The following is a 12,946-nucleotide window of genomic DNA, read 5'->3' as shown; positions in this document are numbered from 1 at the left end:
TGCTGTTTTAGGGATACTTCCTTGGTTCAGGGCCTGGAAAACCTACAGTATAAAGATCAAGGAAAAGATGGAAGGCAAAAAAAAGAAGATTCTAACTCTAGTGGGAAAAAAAGAAGAAGAAAAAAAGAAAGAAAAAAACATGTTCTGTTCCACAAGATTGCAGTGACCAAGAAAACAGTTCATATTCAGATAGTGACTAGGATACAGCATTCTGGTCTGCTGCCGGGAACAGTTTATCTTACAACAATCCTGTTACTGGACATCTTCCTTTCCTTCAGAGTTTAGTTTCAACCCTTCTCTAAGATACCATTCTGTAGTTTTCAAGTGAACATTGCATTAAGACTCAAGCTCAATTCAAGATTACAAGTGGGCATACATGCTTTTTTCAGCTATGCAGTTTTTCCAAAAGCCCCTTGCACAATTGGAAGATACAGTTTACCTTTGGCTTTTCCAGTTGTACTAAACTCATTAATTAAATTTAAATTAAATGCTGGGAAGCAAAAGCAGACATCTGTGGTGTAAACACCAAGTTATTATTTTTAATAACTATAGGACAAAAGCTAGCAAACTTATTTGAAATATGTCAGTTTGAAATAAAACCAAAATTAAACTGAACAATAAAAACAAACAAAGTGTCTTCATAAGCAGATGGAAATGTGTGGTGTCAACTAAATAAAAACGATTTATAAACAATTAAAACTAACAAAACAACTAAACTGAAATTAAAAATCAAAATATACAAAGAAATAAATGTAAACAGTGACATTTTCAAAAATAATATAGTAAGTATGTGCTAAATGTCAAAAACTAACAACTTACTCAAAGGTATATGCTGCTATCACCTGCAACGTTTTAAAGGTGCCCTAGATTAAAAAATTGAATTTACCTCGGCATAGTTGAATAACAAGAGTTCGATACATGGAAATGACATACAGTGAGTCTCAAACTCAATTGTTTCCTCCTTCTTATATAAATCTCATTTGTTTAAAAGACCTCAGTAGAACAGGCGAATCTCAACATAACACCGACTGTTACGTAACAGTCGGGATCATTAATATGTACGCCCCCAATATTTGCATATGCCAGCCCATGTTCCCAACATTATGCAAGGCATTAGACAAGGGCAGTAACGTCTGGATCTGCACAGCTGAATCATCAGACTAGGTAAGCAAGCAAGGACAATAGCAAAAATGGCAGATGGAGCAATAATAACTGACATGATTCATGATAACATGATATTTTTAGTGATATTTGTAAATTTTCTTTCTAAATGTTTCGTTAGCATGTTGCTAATGTACTGTTAAATGTGGTTAAAGTGACCATATTTTATTACTGTATTCACGGAGACAAGAGCCATTGCTATTTTCATTTTTAAACAATTGCAGTCTGTATAATTCATAAACACAACTTCATTCTTTATAAATCTCTCCAACAGTGTAGCATTAGCCGTTAGCCACGAAACATAGCCTCAAACTCATTCAGAATCAATGTAAACATCAAAATAAACACTGTACTTACGTGATTAGACATGCTGCAAGACGAACACTTTGTAAAGATCCATTTTGAGGGTTATATTAGCTGTTTGAACTTTTTTTATGTTGTTTAAGGCAAGCGCGAGCTCTTGGGGCGTGGAGCACAAGATTTAAAGGGCCCCACACCCTGAATCGGCTCATTTATAATGATGCCCCAAAATAGGCAGTTAAAAAATTTAATAAAAAAAATCTATGGGGTATTTTGAGCTGAAACTTCACAGACACATTCAGGGGACACCTTAGACTTATATTACATCTTTAAAAAAAAAAAAAAAAAAATTCTAGGGCACCTTTACATATGTGCATTGTGACACAGCTCTTCTCCAGCTGGTTCAGCACGAACTTCACCTAAAATTTTTGATTTCCAGGAGCAGTACTGATCACTAACACTAAGGCCTAAGTTATATCCTAAACTAATATTTGCAAAGAATGTGGACTAGGGCTACTAGACACTGGCATGACCATGTATTATTTAAAGTGAGAATGTGGAAATTGTGGAGAAATGTCCTGTTCCATCGGGACTTCATTGTATCAGAGTGAGTGCTTATTATTACATTATTAACTTGTGACAGCAAATCTGGGTCAGTTTTTTTCTTTCTTTTTTTTTTCCTTTCACACTTTTCATATCCATGATTTTATGTTTTAAAAACACACATACAGAAGACATTATTTAAGGCTGCAGATGTAGGGAAGCTTTCCTGGGCTCACCCTAACACCTTTCATATATCTCTTGAAGAAGAAGTTTCCATAGCACCTTTTTTTGACATTCCAAGATATCAGATCACTACTCAGTCCCAATCAAATGTTTTATTACAAAAGAATGAGCTCAGTGTTATGATGCTTGTATATACATGTAGGTTATTAAATACAGAAATACTAAGAGAACAAAAATTGGGCGCTTTGCCAACTTTATCTCCCAAAACAAACATGCTTTGCTATAGCAACAGAGCGGTGATGTCTGGCTTCATTTCACTCTAACAATCAGTCTTTGGAATTGACAACCACATTTACAATGGATGCGACTTTTGAATTGAATGTTTTTCCAACTGAACTAAACTTGCCTTTAAAGATCAAATTATCAGATATTTTAAGAGACTTCTGACCTTGACACATTCATGAGGGTCTGCAGGGTCTGATAAATACATTATCAGAGATCTGAACAAAAAATGAGCTGCATGTAATTGGCACAAATAATAAAGGTGTTTAACAATTATTTAATAAACAAAAACTCATCAAAAGTATTGTTTCCTTTTATACAATTAACCAAAGACAAGTTGCAGGGGTCAAGAATCTTGGACCCAGGGCTTGGAAGTTCCTGCAACTCCTTGGGAATGAATCTAGGGAATGTATTAATTTACTTTATTCATTAATCTTGACAAGCAATAACATATACTTTAGCAAAAGATTAGCAAGAACCAGCAGCACCAGTTATTACAACAAAAAGTGGAAACACAATGAATACATTATCAGTGTTTAAAGGATTATTTCACTTTCAAATAAAATTTTTCTGATAATTTACTCACCCCCATGTCATCCAAGATGTTCATGTCTTTCTTTTGCCAGTCAAAAAAAAAAAAAAAAAAATACGGTTTTTGATGAAAGCAACATTCCAGGATTATTCTCCTTTATAGTGGACTTCAATGGCCTCCAAATGGTTGAAGGTCAAAATTACAGTTTCAGTACAGCTTCAAAGGGCTTTAAATGATACCAGACAAGGAATATGGGTCTCATCTAGTGAAACAATCGGTCATTTTCGAAAAAAAATACAAATGTATATGCTTTATAAACACACATGATCACCTTGCATGTGCTTCCGCTTTTCGTATTCTTCAAAAAGCTTACGCTGCATGTCCTACACCTTCCCTATTCTACTTACGGAAAAAAACTGAACTGGCGCCGCGTTCGTTCCGTAAGTTGAATAGGTGAGTAAATTATCAGGAACATTTTATTTAGAAATTTAATTTACTTTAATTTTATTTGATTTTATTTGAAAGTGGACTAATAATTTAACTTAATAATCTAAAAGTGCTAAATCATAAAATGTTCAGAAAATAATTCAGTATTCCCATTTTTTTTTCTTGTGAATCTTCTAAATGAGGCACTGGTCGACAGCACAACGGTCACACCTCAGTTGCTCATCCTGATTTCTTTATTAATGGGCAACTCCATTATTTTGGAACCACTGAGCAGAGGACGCTATAAGAAAGCGTCATGTCATCAGTATGGCTGAATGGGCAACCAGGGAGAAAAGCTTTTGGAAACATGGACAATCACTAATTGGATGAGAGATTCATTGGTCAATGAGGAACAGGCTCTTATGCAATCTGAATGAAGAATGGGACTGAAGCTCTTATAGTTGTGCATGCTTGCTGTATGGGTGGGCTAAATTTGTTCGTTCTTTAATTCTGGCAATGAACACATCCAAAACATGTTTTACATTGAGTTAAGGGTTTCCATCTGAATTTACAGCTTAATTTATGTAATTTAGAAGAATCTGATGCTGGTTAGACAGGAAATGCTCTTCATATGCAGTATAAGATTTAACACAGTGGTTACGTAATTTGTAGTCATTAACAACCAAGTGACACATGGATCCATTTTGGCATTATGAACGTTGCCATAGAAATGAATCTGAGAACATTTCCTACAAGTAGAATCACTGAGTTGTTATCTAGTAATTACAGTAATTCTAACACAACATGACTGCAAAATAAGACACATTGAGTAAGCCTCCATGCAGCAGAATAATAATCACAGCAATACTAATTCTGGCTCAAACTCACCATGACAACTGTAAAATGACTAAATGTTGATACTAAAGATGGGAAAATTGCAGTTTAGTTAAGAACAAAAACATTTGAGTAGGGTTGGAAAAATGCAATCCCTCAAAAACTTCCAGGACATACAAGAAACAGAAATAAGAAGATCTCATCCAGTACTGAAGTAAGAAAAAAGAAAATGCAGCACAAGCCAAGAAGAAAGACGTAAGCACACCAATGATGAGTTGCATAAAACTTTAGTTCATTATGCACCGGACAGCCTGATCCAGCACAACGTGGTATCATTAACTACAGGGACAGATCGCTCTGACCACAGTACCATAATCATCCCTTATGAATCACTAACTCAATGTACATAAGAGTTGAATGAATGAACAGCAGGGATTTTCACAAGCTGAACTATGGTGTCCAGGCTTGGGTCTATAGTGTCACAACCTCGCCTCAGTCCGGGGGTATTAACACTGTATAGGAAACTATGAATGATAGCAAAATGACGCAAGATAGAATGGAATGTGTCCATGAAGTCGACCGGTCATTGAAAGTGGTGGCCATGAGGTTCATGATCAATGCCCTCTGCAGCAAGTATCTTGTGGTTGGAGTAAAGTCAAGACCTTTTTGTCCATATGATGGAATTTTTTTATAGGGTCATGAATTGAAAATTAAAATTTTCCTTGATCCTTGATATATAAGAGGTCATCATTCTATATATATATATATATATATATATATATATATATATATATATAACTTTCTGTAAGTTTCAGAACTCAAAACATCATTGATAGTCCAAAAACAACTTTTATTGAAACCAAACAAAATGGTTTGTTTCATATTTTGTCTCAGTATGACATCATAGTGCAACGAAAGATCGCTTCTGCAGAAGAAAATCAGCGCCTACTTCAACATCATTGTCTCATTAGAGATTACTCAAGGAACAAAATGATAGAGATGCCTCTGAGGTAGTGCCAAATTGTGGACGAATGTCTTGGCATTCGTCACAAATGTTGATAAACATTATTTTTATAGTTGAAGATCGCAACACCTACAGAGTACTGATAGCCAGCCATTTAGATAATCTCTTTCATTTTATTTAAAAAATGACACTGTAATTGACAATGGTATATGTTTTTCACTTTACTGAAAATGATAAACAATGAGAATGACAGTGTGACAAAAGATGGTACATTAATTTATAATTTATTTACACGAAACACCATAAGTTATCAACTATAAATGTGGTAACTCCAAGTAAGCTACTTTAAACTTAATTTGCCACAACCAAGGCCCGTTCACACCAAGAACAATAACTATAACGATAACTCTAGCGATAACCATATTTGCGTCCACACCAATGTATCAACGCAATAGTTTCAAAGTGTGTGCAACATGTTTTTGCTGTTTCTTGTTGCATTTACATGGCTTTAACCAGCAGGTGTCCTTAGCATGCTGTTTCGAGTGAATAGCTAGTGTAATCGATCTAATCTAACAATGAATTTTACCTGACTAAGACAATATAGTGGAATAAAAACAACAACTAGTCTTTTTCACTGCAACTTCAAAGGAAGCAAGACAATGTTGCTGAAACTAGCGCTGGATACCCAAGATAATTTACTGTTTGCTAGCCTGGCATAATGAGCTCATTGTTAATACTTCTCACCAATTATTCAGAGGGTATGACCAATTATTTTCCATATATCAATTTTCTTTAAAGTATCCTTGAAAAGGGGGTTTGACTTGTCAAACAGTGGTGGCTTTTTCTGGACATCGGCGATTAACTTCTCCACAATGTCGTCTGCCATTTTAAATTCACAAGCCCTTGTTTTATCATTCAATAGTTTGGAAAAAATCATTTTGAAAGTGATCAAAACAATATCGTTTCTCTACTGTATATCGTTATAGCTGTGGTGTGGACAGTGCTATTCTTTTATAGGTAGAATGATTTTATATCTTTATCTTTATAGCTATCATTCTTGGTGTGAATGGGCCTTTATAAAGCACATGTAATAGGCATAAACGTTTCACAATTGGCAAAGGTTTAACAAGATAAATAACTTTCTGTAGTGTCTTCGGATGAACACTAACAATGTAATAACTACCTCACAAATACACATGTATAAATATAAATTAACATGATTAATTACCACACTGTCGCAGACTGGAGCATCTTTTTGTATTTAAGGTGTACTGTAGGTTTGTTTTCTTCTGTTTCAGGATCAGACTCTGGCTCAAATGTGTATTGATTAAATTTCGCCGCTTGCCAATTTTCAACATTAGAAGTTTTCAAAACAATTCCACATGTGTATTTTAATATGCAAAACTGTTAAGCAATCATATCAGTGGGCATTTACTTCTAAGACTTGAATGCGGCACGCCTATCAAAATATTTATATAAGAAAATGTTTGTATAATAATTTGTATAATAATATCTTGCTAAAATTATAAGTGGACCTCAGAGAACATTATAAAACAATAATAATAATAATAATAATAATAATAATAATAAAACTGCAGTTCATGAACCCTTTAAAGCAGGGGTACTCAACAGGCGGCCCGTCAGCATTAAATTTGTGGCCCGCCTCATGCTACATATAAATGTACTTTTATTATAATTTGCGTTCAAAATTAGCGTGAATATTACTTCGTTTTTTTACACGCACACAAGGGTAGGCGTACAGTGCGCGTGACGCTGTAATCATCAGCAGAGAACGCGTATAGCGTACGCGCGCAGCACAGTTTTTCTAACCGCAAAGAACAATAAACTGAAGGCGCATTGAATAGTTTTTGCACTAATTTAGTTTGTCCACAAGGTGTCAGCACTGAAACGGGCTGTTGTTTCAGTCTGAAAAGAAACGGAGAAGACCGAACAAGAGTAATAAAAAACACAATAGCCGACCGTGTTGAAGAGCGCTCGTTTGAGGGGATTAAAAGATACCAGCAACTCTAATTTTAAACAAGTACAAAGACATTTTATTGTAACTATTTGAGCGAAAAAGACTAGACAAGCATGAATCTCTCTATTGCGCATGTGTCGAGCACTTGTGTTCGTGAACGCCATCAAAGGCTCGAGACTGTGCGCGCAAGTAAAAAACAAAGTAACCTTATTTTTCCATGATGAAATGCAGTTGACATTCTTCAAACTTTGCAGTGTGTAAGTTGCCAAGTTTTTATTCTTAATGTCAATGTGTTATAAACAGAAAGCAGTTAGCGCTCCCATTACAGATCTGTCATCACATCATTGAGCTCACGCAGAATATCTTATTTATCATGTTTACAACGTTGGTTATAGTTAGATAATTCATAAAATTGTGATTGAACATTAAAAAAAAGAAAAAAGATTTTTGGATTCCGACCAAATTAAAAGGTAGGTAATAATAATACAAATAATAAAACATTTATTCTCTGAGTATAAATAGGTGCTATAAAAAGTGTTAAAAAGGTGCAATGGAGTATAAAAAGACTATAAAAAAAGTGCAATGTTTTCGTCTTATGGACAAACTCTCATCAGCCAGTGAACAACAGCCAGACCTTAAAAACTGCACTTTTAGTAAATAAACAGTAAAACTACAAATATTGTCTTAAGTAGGCCTAAATAAAAGTCTTACGATCCAAGTTATAATTTGTGGCCCTTTGCGTTTCATTTGGTTAAAATGCGGCCCTCTTGGCCTCTGAACTTGAGTACCCCTGCTTTAAAGTATTAAAGGAAAAAAAGAAAGGCTAGAACCGACATTCAGATGCTATTTGAGAATTCTGGCACTTATAGGCTTTTATATATAGACCTGAATCAAAAAAAGATGCAGCTGAATGGAATATTTTCTATTATCAAATAATTGGGGTGGCCTGCAGGGCATACTGTACAGTGTTTGTGATAACATAAATAAGATTTAGTTAGTTAACCCATTACAGTAAATGAAAATTCTGTCTCCATTTACTCACCCTCATGACGTTACAAACCCAAGACTTCTGTTTATCTTTTGAACATTCTTTAAACACAAATCAAGATATCTTTAATGTAGTCTGAGAGATTTCTGTCCCTCTATTAAACCTAAACTATGATGCTTCAAAAACTAAAAGTAACTTAATCCGAAACTTCTGAAGAGATACGATCACTTTATATGATGAACAAATTTAAGAACAGGTTTTTAATTTTATATTAAAATATTGATTGACACATATACATAAAGCACATCAAATACAGTAAAGAAGTAAGAAGCTCAAATGCTCTTGCTTGACACGCAAGCCAATGAGGATTGTTTTCACACATCAAGCATGTATGGTTGAACTCACCATATGTGCTCTATGTATGTGCATTGATCACTTTTTATATGAGAATTACAGCCTAAACAGTGAGAGAATTATCTCAGGTTTCATTAAATATATCTTCATTTGTGATTCAAAGATGAATGAGTATGAGTAATTGATGACAGAATTGGTGAACTATCCTTTCAATGTGTAATCATTTTTAAAGCTTGCATACAATTGCATATATATATATATATATCAGTGTTATTTCTATTGTAATTAATTCTATAAACACATGTGTAACAATGTACTGTAAAGTGTTCCTTCTGTAGGTCTAATGTCACCTCATCCCAAAAGCGAAAAAAGTCCAGTTAAAAGCATCAGTCTAGACAACCATCACATCACATTGCTTTAACCAAATCACAGAAAATGATATAACATGTTTACTATATCAATACTATATCAATAAAAAGCTGATTATAAGAACAAGACTCCATTATATTTACAGTTATGTTCAATGTCTTATTATGAACACTTTTTATAAGAAACTGCAGCATGAAAATTAACTACAGCAAGCAGGTATGTGATAGCAATGATCAAAAATTTAGGACGTATTCAGTATAAAAGAATATATTTTAGAGATATTTTGGTTTTACATTTAAGGAAGCAGCTCAATCTTAGTGAATAGCTTGCCTAATAAAGGTTGCCAGAAAGTTAAATATGTGAATATTTAATTCAGAATATAACTCAAGAACTCAGAACATGTTTCTACATTACATTTCCCTCTTGTATTATTGGATTATCAATAAGCAGATAACTTTAAATACAAACCATCGCCACTCTCATCTACACACACAACCCCTTTGACACTCCTTCAGCACTACACCATTCATGAATCACCACTCAAAGCTTTTTAACTTTGTCATGCTCTTTAAACAGGGATTTAAATCATCGTGGACCCATTTAAAAGCATTCATGAACCAGAACTCACCGGTGTCTCGCGTGTGTAAAGCCCTGTGTCAGCCCAGTCACAGAGAGCTAAATGCACACAGAGTATTACAAGACTGCTTTGCCATAACTGCTCCTGCTTCTGGATCTCTGATATCCCAATGCACGCATCCATAACGTATCTATCTCTTAGCTGACTCTCTCCAGTATACACCAAACAACTCCTCCTCTTCCCATAGCCCCACCCACCCCCATCCTCTATCTGAACTGTGTCTTCAGTCTCAGCCCGTCAGAGGAGGAACCTCCTGAGAATGAAATAGGACCTAGAACGGTACCTTGTGGTATTCCTTAGCAGACGGAATACAAAACCTTTTGTTTTTAACCCATTTAATTTCACCGGAAACATTTGTTATCCAAGTTCAAATTGTTAACGTATGAACATTTTAACTGATGTAAATAGACATATGATTTAAAGGATTAGTCCACTTTCAAAATAAAATTTTCCTGATAATTTACTCACCCCCATGTCATCCAAGATGTTTATGTCTTTCTTTCACCAGTCGAAAAGAAATTAAGGTTTTTGATGAAAGCAACATTCCAGGATTATTCTTCTTATAGTGGACTTCAATGGCCTCCAAACGGTTGAAGGTCAAAATTACAGTTTCAGTGCAGCTTCAAAGGGCTTTAACCGATACCAGACGAGGAATAAGGGTCTTATCTAATAAAACGATCGTCGTTTTCTAAAAAAATACAACTGATTTATATAAACAGATGATCGCCTTGCACGTGCTTCCGCTTTCCGTATTCTTAGTTTACGCTGTATGTCCTACGCCTTCCCTTTTCAGCTTATGGAACGAGCGCGGCGCCAGTTTCTCATCTAGGAGGAGTTAAAAAGAGTATTTTTTTTTAAAATAAAATCAAAATGACGACAGGAAGTTAGGTGACTATGGCAAAATCTATGTTCTCAGCATGACCTATTAAAGGTGCCCTAGAACTTTTTTTAAAAGATGTAATATAAGTCTAAGGTGTCCCCTGAATGTGTCTGTGAAGTTTCAGCTCAAAATACTCCATAGATTTTTTTTTTATAAATTTTTTTAACTGCCTATTTTGGGGCATCATTATAAATGAGCCGATTCAGGGTGTGTGGCCCTTTAAATCTCGTGCTCCACGCCCCAAGAGCTCGCGCTTGCCTTAAACAACATAAAAAAAAGTTCAGACAGCTAATATAACCCTCAAAATGGATCTTTACAAAGTGTTTGTCATGCAGCATGTCTAATCGCGTAAGTACAGTGTTTATTTGGATGTTTATATTTGATTCTGAATGCTTCGTGGCTAACAGCTAATGCTACACTGTTGGAGAGATTTATAAAGAATGAAGTTGTGTTTATGCATTATACAGACTGCAAGTGTTTAAAAATGAAAATGCAACGGCTCTTGTCTCCGTGAATACAGTAAGAAACGATGGTAACTTTAACCACATTTAACAGTACATTAGCAACATGCTAACGAAACATTTAGAAAGACAATTTACAAATATCACTAAAAATATCATGATATCATGGATCATCTCAGTTATTATTGCTCCATCTGCCATTTTTCGCTATTGTCCTTGCTTGCTTACCTAGTCTGATGATTCAGCTGTGCACATCCAGACGTGTAATCCCGTTCATAATGTTGGGAACATGGGCTGGCATATGCAAATATTGGGGGCGTATACCCCGACTATTATGTAACAGTCTGTATTATTTTAAGATTCGCCTGTTGTTCGGAGGTCTTTTAAACAAATGAGATTTATATAAGAAGGAGGAAACAATGGAGTTTGAGACTCACTGTATGTCTTTTCCATGTACTGAACTCTTGTTATTTAACTATGCCAATGTAAATTAAATTTTTGAATCTAGGGCACCTTTAATACCAGTTTCTTTACAATTGGCAAAATGAATCAACGCTATTAGCATTTTTGGAAACTTCATTATTATTTTTGACCACAAGGTGGCGCAGCCCTGGAACTTTTTGAGTACCTTTTTGAGTACCTTCAGGGCATGGTCCTTATGACACTTACAGAGTTTCATAACAATATGCCAATGCATTCATAAAATATAGCATTTTATGACAACATTAAAAAAGGTTGCTACCCAAAACGGCCGATATGGGAAAATTTGCAATTTTTTTCTCGGCATGCTATACCAAATCTAAAGAGACCAGTTTTGTGATTTTTGACATTCTGAAGTTATAAAAAAAAAAAAAAAAAAATCACTTTTATTTATTTCTTTATTTATTTTTATATATCATAGAGTGCCAATGGATCAAGTAATTTTGTTTCTAGCCCTTATGGTTCAAAAGTTATTAGCATAAAGGTAAGTGAAAATTTGGACAGTTGAAAGTGCTAGAGGGATTGAGTTAGAGACTCCTAAATTGCTATGGTTAATGTTTGGACTGTCCTCTATGTGTGTGGCAAATTTCACAACTTTTTACCATATGGTTCTATGGGTTGCCATAGACTTATTAAGTGGAAGAAGAAGAAGAACACAAGGCCCCTAATAATAATAAATAAATAAATAATTAAATAAATAATACAATTATGAAGTATTACAGAACTGTATTTTGGTGATTGCATATTTCACACTTCCTAACTGTATATGATTAAATAATGCCACTCTATTTAAGCTGTTAAAAATATCTTTGTCACTGTAAAATGTAGCCTAAGTAAAACATATATATGGTTTTTTTTCATACAGTGAGGGGCAACGAATTTTATACGTTTTAAAACATAATTTTAGTAATATTTTACCATAAAAATACTCGAATCGTCTGCCAAGATATACATGTCTATGAATTATAAATATGAAATTGTATATGAAATTATACACACACGCATTAAGATTACGAACGGTTTCATCACTTGCACGTTCACATTACATGCCAGACGTATCTAGTTACTTATTCTGCTGTTATTTTCTGTATATGTGTTAGGCTACTGTATTATGATAAAGTGGTAACAGGCAGCTTTACCTTGATTATATATATATATATATATAATTTATTTATTTTTTTTTCACCCGATCTAATCATTAAGGGTTTTGTAAGAGCTCTCAATCAATTCCAATTTTGAATCGAATAAGACCATTTAATTTAGATGCTACCACGTGCAGTCAGTTTTAGGTGATCTGACAAAACATTTTTACAGCGTAAATATTACAAAGCTGTGTATTATTGCTATACAAAATGTGATTCTGCTGCTACAACACTGAAGTTTCATTTACTCTTTAGGAGTCTAGGACAGAAGCCACACCTCTCAGCCCTCTCTCACCCACTGGTCTTATTTACTCACAAGTTCTTTAGGGCAACCTACACCCGTTTTTCCTCCCAGTGCACACTCACAGATTAAAGTTTTAGGTGAACGCTCGTTTCGAAACAATATAGGAAAGAGAATTCAAATTCATCGCT

At 34.5% G+C, this 12,946-nt stretch overlaps 1 protein-coding gene across 9 annotated transcripts in view; it reads right to left on the bottom strand.

Annotated features, from left to right (window-relative positions):
- Positions 1–12,946, bottom strand: part of grb10b (growth factor receptor-bound protein 10b) — a 132,764-nt gene that overhangs the window by 119,715 nt on the left and 103 nt on the right. For 2 of the 9 annotated variants that reach the window (XM_067401004.1, XM_067401034.1), the window contains exon 1: positions 10,020–12,918. The exons of 4 other annotated variants lie outside the window; for them this stretch is intronic. The gene's annotated coding sequence lies outside the window, so the exon portion shown is untranslated. Of the gene's footprint in view, positions 1–3,055; positions 3,093–9,542; positions 9,682–10,019; positions 12,919–12,946 lie in introns of those variants that run through there. 3 more of the 9 variants (XM_067400995.1, XM_067401028.1, XM_067401011.1) reach the window with 3 other exon arrangements.

The sequence above is a fragment of the Chanodichthys erythropterus genome, chromosome 2 (assembly GCF_024489055.1).
Source record: "Chanodichthys erythropterus isolate Z2021 chromosome 2, ASM2448905v1, whole genome shotgun sequence".
NCBI classification, from domain to species: domain Eukaryota; kingdom Metazoa; phylum Chordata; class Actinopteri; order Cypriniformes; family Xenocyprididae; genus Chanodichthys; species Chanodichthys erythropterus.
Note: the sequence above shows the minus strand (reverse complement) of the source record. Positions and strands in the feature narration are given on the sequence as shown.